Source organism: Ochotona curzoniae, unplaced genomic scaffold, assembly GCF_017591425.1.
Source record: "Ochotona curzoniae isolate NIBS_2020 unplaced genomic scaffold, NIBS_Ocur_1.0 scaffold_3890, whole genome shotgun sequence".
Lineage (NCBI taxonomy): Eukaryota > Metazoa > Chordata > Mammalia > Lagomorpha > Ochotonidae > Ochotona > Ochotona curzoniae.
This window is the reverse complement of record NW_024467115.1, coordinates 17,952,524-17,962,322: the sequence shown is the minus strand read 5'-3', so window position 1 is coordinate 17,962,322 and position 9,799 is coordinate 17,952,524.

Here is a 9,799-nt window from a genome sequence, read left to right as displayed (position 1 = left end):
ACATGCTTGGGGCTACTTCAAGAGGCTGTGCTTAATACTTTATGAGTAGTTGTGGAGTATACATAAATTGTTTTTCTTTTGTAGTAGAAACAAAATATCACATCAATAATTTACTAGGAGACTTTTTGTCATCCTTAATAAGAGAAAACTTCTGTGATGTTCTAAATTTAATTACAGCCAGGAGTGTGGAAGAGAGGAAAGATGAAGAAAGTCAATCTTTTGGCAAGGGCTAAAGTGGAGGCACAGCACAAAGCGCTGATTTAAGTCCGGCTGCTCCACTTCCGACTCAGTTCCCTGCTAATATACCTGAGAAAGCAGCAGGTGATTATCCTGGAAGATTCCAGGGAGAGACCCGAATAGAGTTCCAGGCTCCTGGCTTTGTCCTGGCCCAGCACCCAGCTGTTGCGGCCATTTGTGGAGTGAACCCGAGGATAGAAACTCTGTCTCAGTATCTCTCCCTCTCTCTTCATTATTCTATCTTTCAAATAACTGACTAGATCTTTAAAAAAAAAAAAATCAGTTACCAACTTCAGCTGAAAGTGACAAAAAGCTTTCTGGTATTCCTAAATGTAGGTTACAACAGTAACCCACACCCCGTCAGGAACCCCAAGGAGCCACTGCATGCTGCTTAGTTCCCAACCAATCCCTGAGCAGCAAATTCTTCTTGTGGACGATGGATCCTTCCACCCCAAACGTGCCTTGTTCTCTCCAGTCCTACCCTGACACCTGCAGCCAATGCAGGTTCATTGCAAACAACTCATATTTTCCTGTCCCAAATTTTTGGCCTAGAGACTTTCTTAGCTCTAACTGCAGTGGGCATTTTTGCCACTATGGCAAATCTTGCTGTGGGTAGTTGTGGGAACTTATTGCAGGACCTGTTCCCTTTCTGGTTAACATCCATGCGTTTCAGTGAACCCCTTCATTTCAGAGATCCCTTGGTTTGGAGAGTTTCGGTTTAGCATTTCTCCAGACTAACCTAAAAGAAAATGCCACCTTTTATAATTGGATATTACATTTATTTTGTAGGAACGTGTTTTTAGAAAGATATTTACATTGTCTGTAAACAAGAATATGTTGGACAGTGAAAGTCATGTTTTACTATTGTCCTATGAAATATTTCACTAGAATGGTCCAATCCTCGGAGTCTCTGGCGTATGTTTGAGTGCATACTACATACCCACAAACTGGCAGATAAAAGTTGTATATTATATGGAGTACCACATGATGCTTGTATACATTTTTATACTGCATAATGTCCAATCGGGGCAAACACATTTAGTCAAACATTTAGCACTTCCTTTTGGTAAAATAAATAAATAAATAAATATTTACTTTTTTATTTTTAGAAATATATAGTATCAACATCTATATAATTCTACTTTGAGATAGAACACCAACATTTCTTACTCTGACCTAGTGCCCTTCAACTTTTCTCCGTCCCATCCTCTCCCTACTTTCTCAGTCTCTCGGTGTGTTCTGAACTCTGAGGAGTTCACAGTGGTCATGGGTTCTTTTGTCTTTTTATGCCTGTCTTATTTCACTTAACACAATGATCTCCTGTTTCACCCATAAAGTTGGAACTGACAAGATTTTACCTTTTTCATGGCTGATTTATATTATATATTATATATTATATTATTATATATTATATATTAATTATATATTCTATATATTGTAATATATATTATATATATCCATTTTCTTTATATATTCTTTATACATTCATCAGAGGATGGACACAGTGCTTATTTCCATTTCTTGTTTATTAGGAACGGTACTGTAATAAACATTGTAGTGCAAATGTCTTTCTGACAGACTGAACTGTTTCCCTTGGGCTTACACCCAGTAATAGCTCTGCTGGCTCATACGGTAGTTCTAGTTTCAGCTTTGTCAAAGAAGCACCACACTATTTTTCTCTGTGGTTGTGCTAATTTACATCTCCACCAACAGTGTACATGATTGTCTTTTTTCTCACATCCTACCCAGCCTTATAACCTTTTATATTTTTATAATAACCAATTGAATGGAAGTGAAACGATACTTTACTGTGGTTTTGATTTTTATTTCCCCTAGTATAGTGACGTTAGACGTTCTTTTCATGTACTTCATTTGTGGATCTTCTTTTGGAAAATGCCTTTTTAAATCTCCCCATATTCTAATTAGATAATTGGTTTATTTTTCTTTGTTTTTTGCTACTGAATTGTTTGAAGTCCTTGTATATTATTATTAACTCTGCTAGAACATACAACTTGTAAATATTTTTCCCTACTCTCTGATTGTCTGTTCATTTCAAATTATCTTGCTATAACCAAAGCATGGCTGTGGTCATCACAGCGCAAAATCTATAACAGACTTATCAAAAATAAAAAGGCAAGAAAATAAAACACACTACTAAGGCTTAGCACAACGGCTCAGTTGGCTAAATCTTCACTTTGCACGCCCAGGATCTCATACAGACACTGGTTCGTGTCCTGGCTGCTCCACTTTCCAACTATCTCTCTGCTTGAGCCCTGGAAAAGCAGAAGAGGATGGTCCAATGCCTTGGGACCCCACGCCCTTGGGAAGAACCCAGAAGAAACTCCTGGTCCCTAGCTCCCAACTTCACATTGGCTAAGCTCCAGCAATGATGGTCACTTGAGGAGTAAACCAGTAGGTAGAAGATCTTTCTCTCAGTCTCTCTTTCTCTCTGTAAATCTACATTTCCAATACAAATAAATAAATATTTAAATAATAAATAAATAAATAAAACACTACTGTAGAAAAATCACTTAACTACAAAGAAATATCTTAAGGGAGAAAGGGACTACCATGTGACTAGAACCAAAAAATCAAATCACAGTACTAAAACCATACCTGCCAATCATTTGCTTTAACTGGATTAAATTCTCGACCAAAACCATAGGCACACCAAAAAATAAAGCTATTGACCAATGTCTTGGAAAAGCATAAATTCAGAAATATTCAACAAAGGACTAGCAATATGAGTCCAATGGCACATTAAAAGGATTATTTATCATGATCCAGTGGAATCATCTCAAGGATGCAAGGAAGTTCAGCACATGCACATTTATTAAAACCAGTAAACAAGCACAAGCTATGCCAAGGAAAATGCTAAATGAACATATGAGGAAGATTATTCAAACCTTACATAAACTTACTATAACTGAAGTATACTATTAAACAATAGTCATCTAGTAAAATTCCAGCAACTCTGCTCATCTTAGCCCTTGCCACTTGTTTACAAAATTAAACTCTGTGATGCGCTACCTTAAACTGTGTCAGTTTATGAAGTTGAAACATAGAGAAAGCAAGCAGCCGTTTAGCATAGTAGTTAAGACACAGATTAAAGTTTCTGTGTCCTGTAGAGAGTATGTATATAGTAGAGTAGCTGGTTTCCATACTAAACTCCGGCTCCTAACTCCAGCTTTCTCCTGTTGAAAACCTGGAAGGCTACAGGGGTGACTCCATTGAGTTCTTGTCACCCGCAGGGGAGACTTGAATTAAATTTCCTCTTCCCAGCTTCAGCCTGGTCCATTCCTAGCTGCTCTGGGCATCTGGGGAGTAAACAGAGACATTCTCTCTCTATTTAGCTATTTCTCTGTCTCTCTAATCTCTCACTTCCCCCTCTCAAATAAATAAAAATTTTAAGAAACATAAATCTGTTGGGTCCAGTACAATGACTCAACTAGCTAATCAGCCTGCAAGCATCAGCACCCCATATGGATGCCAGTTCATATCCCAGCTGCCCCACTTGCCATCCAGCTCCCAGCTTGTGGCCTGAGTAAGCAGCAGAGGATGGCCCAAAGCCTTGGGACCCTGTACCCATGTGGAAGATACAGATGAAGCTCCTGGTTCCTGGCTCCTGGTTTCAGTTAGACTCAGTTCTAGATGGAAAATCTTTCTTTCTCTCCTTCTCTCTGTAAATTTGCCTTTCCAATGAAAATAAATAAATCTTTTCAAAACCATTTTTTAAATTCTCTCTCCCTCTCTCTAAAAAAATAAATGAAACTGTTAATGGGATTTCTTGATTTATAGAAATGGCAGAGCCATATAACATATCTTGAAATATATTTGTCTTAATCGTGAACTGATAATCCATTCTTTCTGAACAACAGGTCTGACTCACATCACCTTATTCATATTTTTGGCAGAGATATAAACTCTGCTAATAAAGATGCATTCTGGAGTCACGGTCTTTTGAGACTTCCACACAGCTAAATAAATGCTGATCTAATGGTTTAATTTAGAGCATAATTGCATTAATCAGAATGTCCTGTTCTCAAATTTTGTGGAAATGATTCAGCCAGTTTTGAAGAGTAAATGTACAACAGCAACTGTAAAAGAAATCCAGCAATGGGACAGATGAGTTGCCCCAGTGAGCATGGGTGATGGTTTGTCTTCTCCATTTCACTTCGAAAATACTTCTTATTGAGCACCTATGAAGTTTTTCAGTGTTCTCACCTGTGAAACATAAATAACTTCCTCCCTAAGGATTAACAGAAGCCACTGGGCACTTCCTGTGTGTGACATGAATGTGCGTGGTCATCGTCCCTAACTCCCAGAGGACAGACCATCAGCCATTCAAAGGCAGACCATGCTGATTTTGGTTTCCTCACTTGAAAGGATACTGGCAACTTGTTTCCCACCCTGTTCCTTCCAGCTGAAATTCTTCTGCAGTTGAAGGATTTGTGAAAGGAAATCTAAATCTGAGTTGCTTTCACATCTCTAGTGGTTCTCAGTCCATCAACAGGATCTTTGATTTTGCTGCTTCAGGACCTGACTACAAGCAAATAGTGGGGGTGGGAAGAGAGGAAGGTCAGGTCATCATAGATGCAGTATGTGGGAGGAGCCTGCTGTCTGTCACTTCTCTGGCCAGCTCCCCACCCCCCACCCCCAGCTCTAAGTCTTCCTCTGGGTCCCATGGGATGCTTCCATTGGTCCCAGCTTCTGATAAAGCCAGGAAGGGAAGTCTCAACACCTTGACAAATCCTATTCATCCTACTGTCAACTGCTCCTCAGTTCCAGGAGTCTCCAGTCAGCTCCTACATCAGACAACTTTCCTTTGTGGAAATATTTACACGTGGCTCTGTCTCCACAATCCTGAGAGACAAGAAGACCCCTGGGAGTCGAATGAAGCCTACAGCCATGTCCTGCGGTGGGAGTGCAGTGGTCTTATCTCTGCAGGCTGCACACACGTGAAAAACGAACTGATGTCCCAGGGGTGAACTCCACTTGAGGGAAATTAGTGCAGAGCAAAACTGTTTGCACAGCTCAAAGCACAGGTTTGCCCAGCATAGTGAATCTAATGAGAACATTAAACAGAGGACTGCGTCACCAGGGATGGGTGCTCTTGGTCGTAAATCAACTTGTCTCTGGCCCACGCTTCACCACTCCCACATCTCAGAGATGAATTTCCACTAAATTATCTTAAAAGAACTGTATTTCTTTAGTTTCTTCTTGGCTCCTCCATAGTGTATCTTCCATAAATCTTCCATTTTTACTTTTTTTTTCTCCTCAAAGGCTTTGTACAAAAACATGTGCCTGTAATTTTTTCTTAATGATTAATGCTATGGCTTTGGGTATTAATTGAAGAGAGGAGATAGATATTAATATGTGCATATTCATGGTAGAATAAGTAGCAATAAATGGGGGAAAGAATACAAATTATCTCTAACACACCCACACAGATATAATCACTGAAAAGATTAAGGTTAGAGAAATTACTCTCAGCTGGGGCTGATTTTGTCCCCCAGGAGACTCTCTGCAGTGTCTGTAGACATTTTTGATTGTCACAGTTCATGGGGAGAGGCCGGTAGACTTGTTCACTTTTTTGTGATGCACAGGGCAGCCTTCCCTCCCCTCCCCACTCTCCTCCTCCATTCCCCTTCCCACCCACCCCCCATCAAAGAGCCATCCAGCCCAACATGTCAGGGATGAGTGTGTGGGTTGAGGAACTCTCAGGTAGAACTTTCCAGATACCTGCTGTACATGTACATGTATAATTGTGACTCTGTATGTGTAGGTTCTGCACCTGTGCATTCAACCACAGATTGAAAATTTTTGAAAAAAAAAATTACATCCAAACTGAATACATGCAGCTTTCTTTCCTTGTCATTATTCCCTTAACATACACAGTAATAACTATTTGAGTAATATTTGCATTTTATTATATAGTATAGCTTATCTAGAGATGGTTTAAAATGTTCAAGTACCTGGGGATGTATGGAAGTAACACGCACATTATGTATAAGCGACTCAAGTATTGCGATTTGGGCATTAAATGGAGGCCTTGGGACCAAGGAACAACTATGTATTTTCCTGCAAACTTGGGATCATAATGAACACTCATTTATCTCTCTCTTTTCACTTAGAACTACATAACTATCTTTTTCTCGTTAGACTTATACTACCTTTCTAATGCACCAATCTTACTTCAACTAGAACTTTTGTGAAGGCAGATTTTAGGAATTTTTTTTTTTCTAAGCATAAGGCTTTTAAAATATCTTTAGCCAAACACCAGTTAAAGCTAGTAAACTGAGTCTTTAAACCCCCTAGAAAAGTTATTTTGCTGAACCCACTACCTCTCCGAAGCAGCCATATATTATCGCCCATGGACTCCCTGTGCTTGATTCAAGTGCTGTTCCTCTCAGAACAAGCAGCACAGCTCACTGTGACAGGTGCTTGGGAGCAGCCTGGGCAGCACAAGCTGATCTTTTCTGCCATCTCAGCAGGAATGATGTTCCTTCTGCCGGTGGTGGCAATAAAGTTCTGGTCATGCTTTGTGAGATTTAGACACAGCAAACTGCCCAGTCGGTACTGCTTTCTGGTTTTCAAGCCAGTAAAGGCCCTGAGTTCGGGATCTCCCAGTATTACCTACTTACTGGGCTCTCTTTAGGGGGAGGGCTTGTGTTTCTCACTGAATAGAGGTGCTTTGGGTTGTGCTTGTGTGGTGCCAGAAGGCATCTTCCATCCCCAGGAACTGGATCTCTAGGCCTGCTGCATCTGAAAGAAGAGGTGTTTAATCTCCTGCCCTCCTCACCTTTTGATTTCTCAATCTGCATTCTTTGCAGTGGGAGGCCTTCCGCATGCCAACTCAGTCAGTTGGCATGCAGCTCAGGCTTGTCTTTTCACACGCAGGCCACTATGCCTCATGACCCTGATGAGATTGACACCCTACTCCATTTCTGTCTCTGCAAAAGACTTCCACAGGACACAGGAATCAGAAGCAGCGCTGACAGCTTGAACCACAGTGAAGATGATTCAGCTATTATTCCTTCTTTCCAGGCAAGTACTTGCCACCCTATTCTGAAACTGATGTGAAATGCAGAAAAATCAGGATATTTGAAGCACGAGGCATGGAACATGTTAAATTCCCATCTATCCACCGATGGATGTGTAGGGTATCAAGTCTTTACTAAATGTGTCTGGTTGTTTGCTTTTAAAAGAATGTGACAGCATTTGACTAAGAAAATATGTTCTTGTCTGACACTAAGTCTCTAATAAATATCAGCAATTAAAAAAAAAGGACCAGAAAACATACATAAAAATGTTTGTAGAAGATGTGTTTATTTGTTTACATATTTTGTTTTTTTTAATGTTTTATTTTTATTGAAAAGTCAGATATGCAGAGAGGAGGAGAGACAAAGAGGAAGATATTCCATCCGATGATTCACTCCCCAAGCAACTGCAATGGCTTGTGCTGTGCAGATCCAATGCCAGGAGCCAGGAACCTCTTCCAGGTCTCCCACGTGGGTGCAGAGTCCCAAGGCTTTGGGCCATCCTCAACTGCTTTCCCAGGCCACAAGCAGGGAACTAGATGGGAAGCAGTGATGCTGGGATTAGAATCAGTGCCCATATAGAATCCTGGTGTGTTCAAGGTAAGGGTTTGTGCCACTAGGCCACTGCGCTGGGTCCTGTTTATATATTTCAAAGATGGAGCAACAGAGGGAGAGACAGAGAGAGCTTCATCACCTGTTTACCCCCTCAAAATGGCTGCAACGGCCAGGGGGGACCCAGAAAGAAATCAACAGGCTGTAACCTCATCTTAGCTCCGGTGTGGGAGGCAGGAGTTCCAGTGTGGCTTTCCCATGGCACACTCGCAAGGAGCAGGATTAGAAGTGGGGTAGCAAGCACCCAAACCAGTGATCCTAGGAAATGCCCGTGTCAAAAACAAGGATTTCACTCACTGTACCACACTGCTTGGCCCTCATTTTTCAATGTAGAAAGAAACCTAGGCCCGGCGCAATACCCTAGTAGCTAAATCCTTACCTTGCATGCTCCACCTGGATCCCATATGGGCACCAGTTCATGTCCTGGCTGCTCCACTGATCAAGCTCCCTGCTTGTAGTCTGGGAAAGCAATCAAAGACGGCCCAAAGCCATGTACCCATGTGGGAGACCCTGAAGAAGCTCCTGGATCCTGGCCTCGGATCAGTTTAGCTCCGGCCATTGCAGCCACATGGGGAATGAAGCAGCAGACAGATCTTTCTCTCTGTCTCTCCTCTCTGGAAATCTGTCTTTCCAATAAAAATAAAATAATATAAAAAGAAAGCTTTGAAAACAAGTGAACTATGGCTGCACATGAACAAAGCATGAATTTCACAAATATAATATAGAACTAAAAATGATTTTTCCTAAAGAATGTATAGAGGATAACCCAAATTATATGGAGTTAAAACATGAAGAATTGAATGCTAGATGCTTTAGGGATGCAGATATAGGTGCTACCACACTGAACAAAGGCAGGGAAAGAGCACAAAGTTCAGGATCATGAGTTTAGGAAGCCAAGGGCAGAGCTAGGCAAAGCTCGCAAAGCTCCACTGGAATCAGTAACTGCCTCCCTAGTCAGAGCTTTCACTCTGATTGTTCCTTGTTGAACTGAGCATTATGCTATACACACACTAAAGGATGTCTATGTAATCCCAGTAATGAAAGCCCCTGATTTTTAATGCCATTTTTATAGGTCCCATGGACCATATCAGCTTCATGACATTGATCAAGACCTTCGGAATTATGAGAGCTGTGAAAGTCAGAAACAAAGATATTTGTTTATATTCTGTTTACAAGGCTTTTTGGTTTACAAAGTTTTGACAAAGTCTAACATTCCGAAGTGATGAGCACCAATGGGCAAATTGGTGACTAGAGTTTCTATGTTAAAGGACATGGGCTTAAAATCCTGGATTTGCTAAGAACTGTCAGTCAAAAATCAAATATCTGAGCCCTGGCAGGAAAATTAGGAGGACCCATGATCAGAACCCACAAATTTCTAAACTGCAAGCACCATTCTATTCTCAGATTAGGATGCAGTAATAAAGGTTAAGATCAAGCAGGCAAGCAGGCAGTTCCACTGCAGAGTGTAGACGAATCTCATCACTGTGAAACAAGTAACAGTTGTTCTTTGCTAACTGATTTTAGTACACAAGGAAGAGGGGCTGGATGTCCTCCCTTTACTCATCGGCTAGCTGTTCCTATGTGAGAAGCTTGCCTTGGTGATGAATGTTTGGTGACCAGCAGCAAATAGAATGTGTTCGCATTTTTTTAGTCCCCTGTTCCCTGCCAGCTTTTGGCCACCAGCTTCCAAAATGAAAGGCTCATCAAATTACACATTTAAATAACACTTGTTAAGTGGAAACATCTTCAACACAGGCATAATGAAGAAACAAGTAATTAGCCTTTACAGGATAAAAGAAAAAGTATAAATGTATAAAGAGAAATGAAAATGTAATGAAGACTTTCTTTTTCTCTTTTTCTGTTTTTTTATTGTAGAAATTTTATTTTTTATACTTTTTACATATTTGATT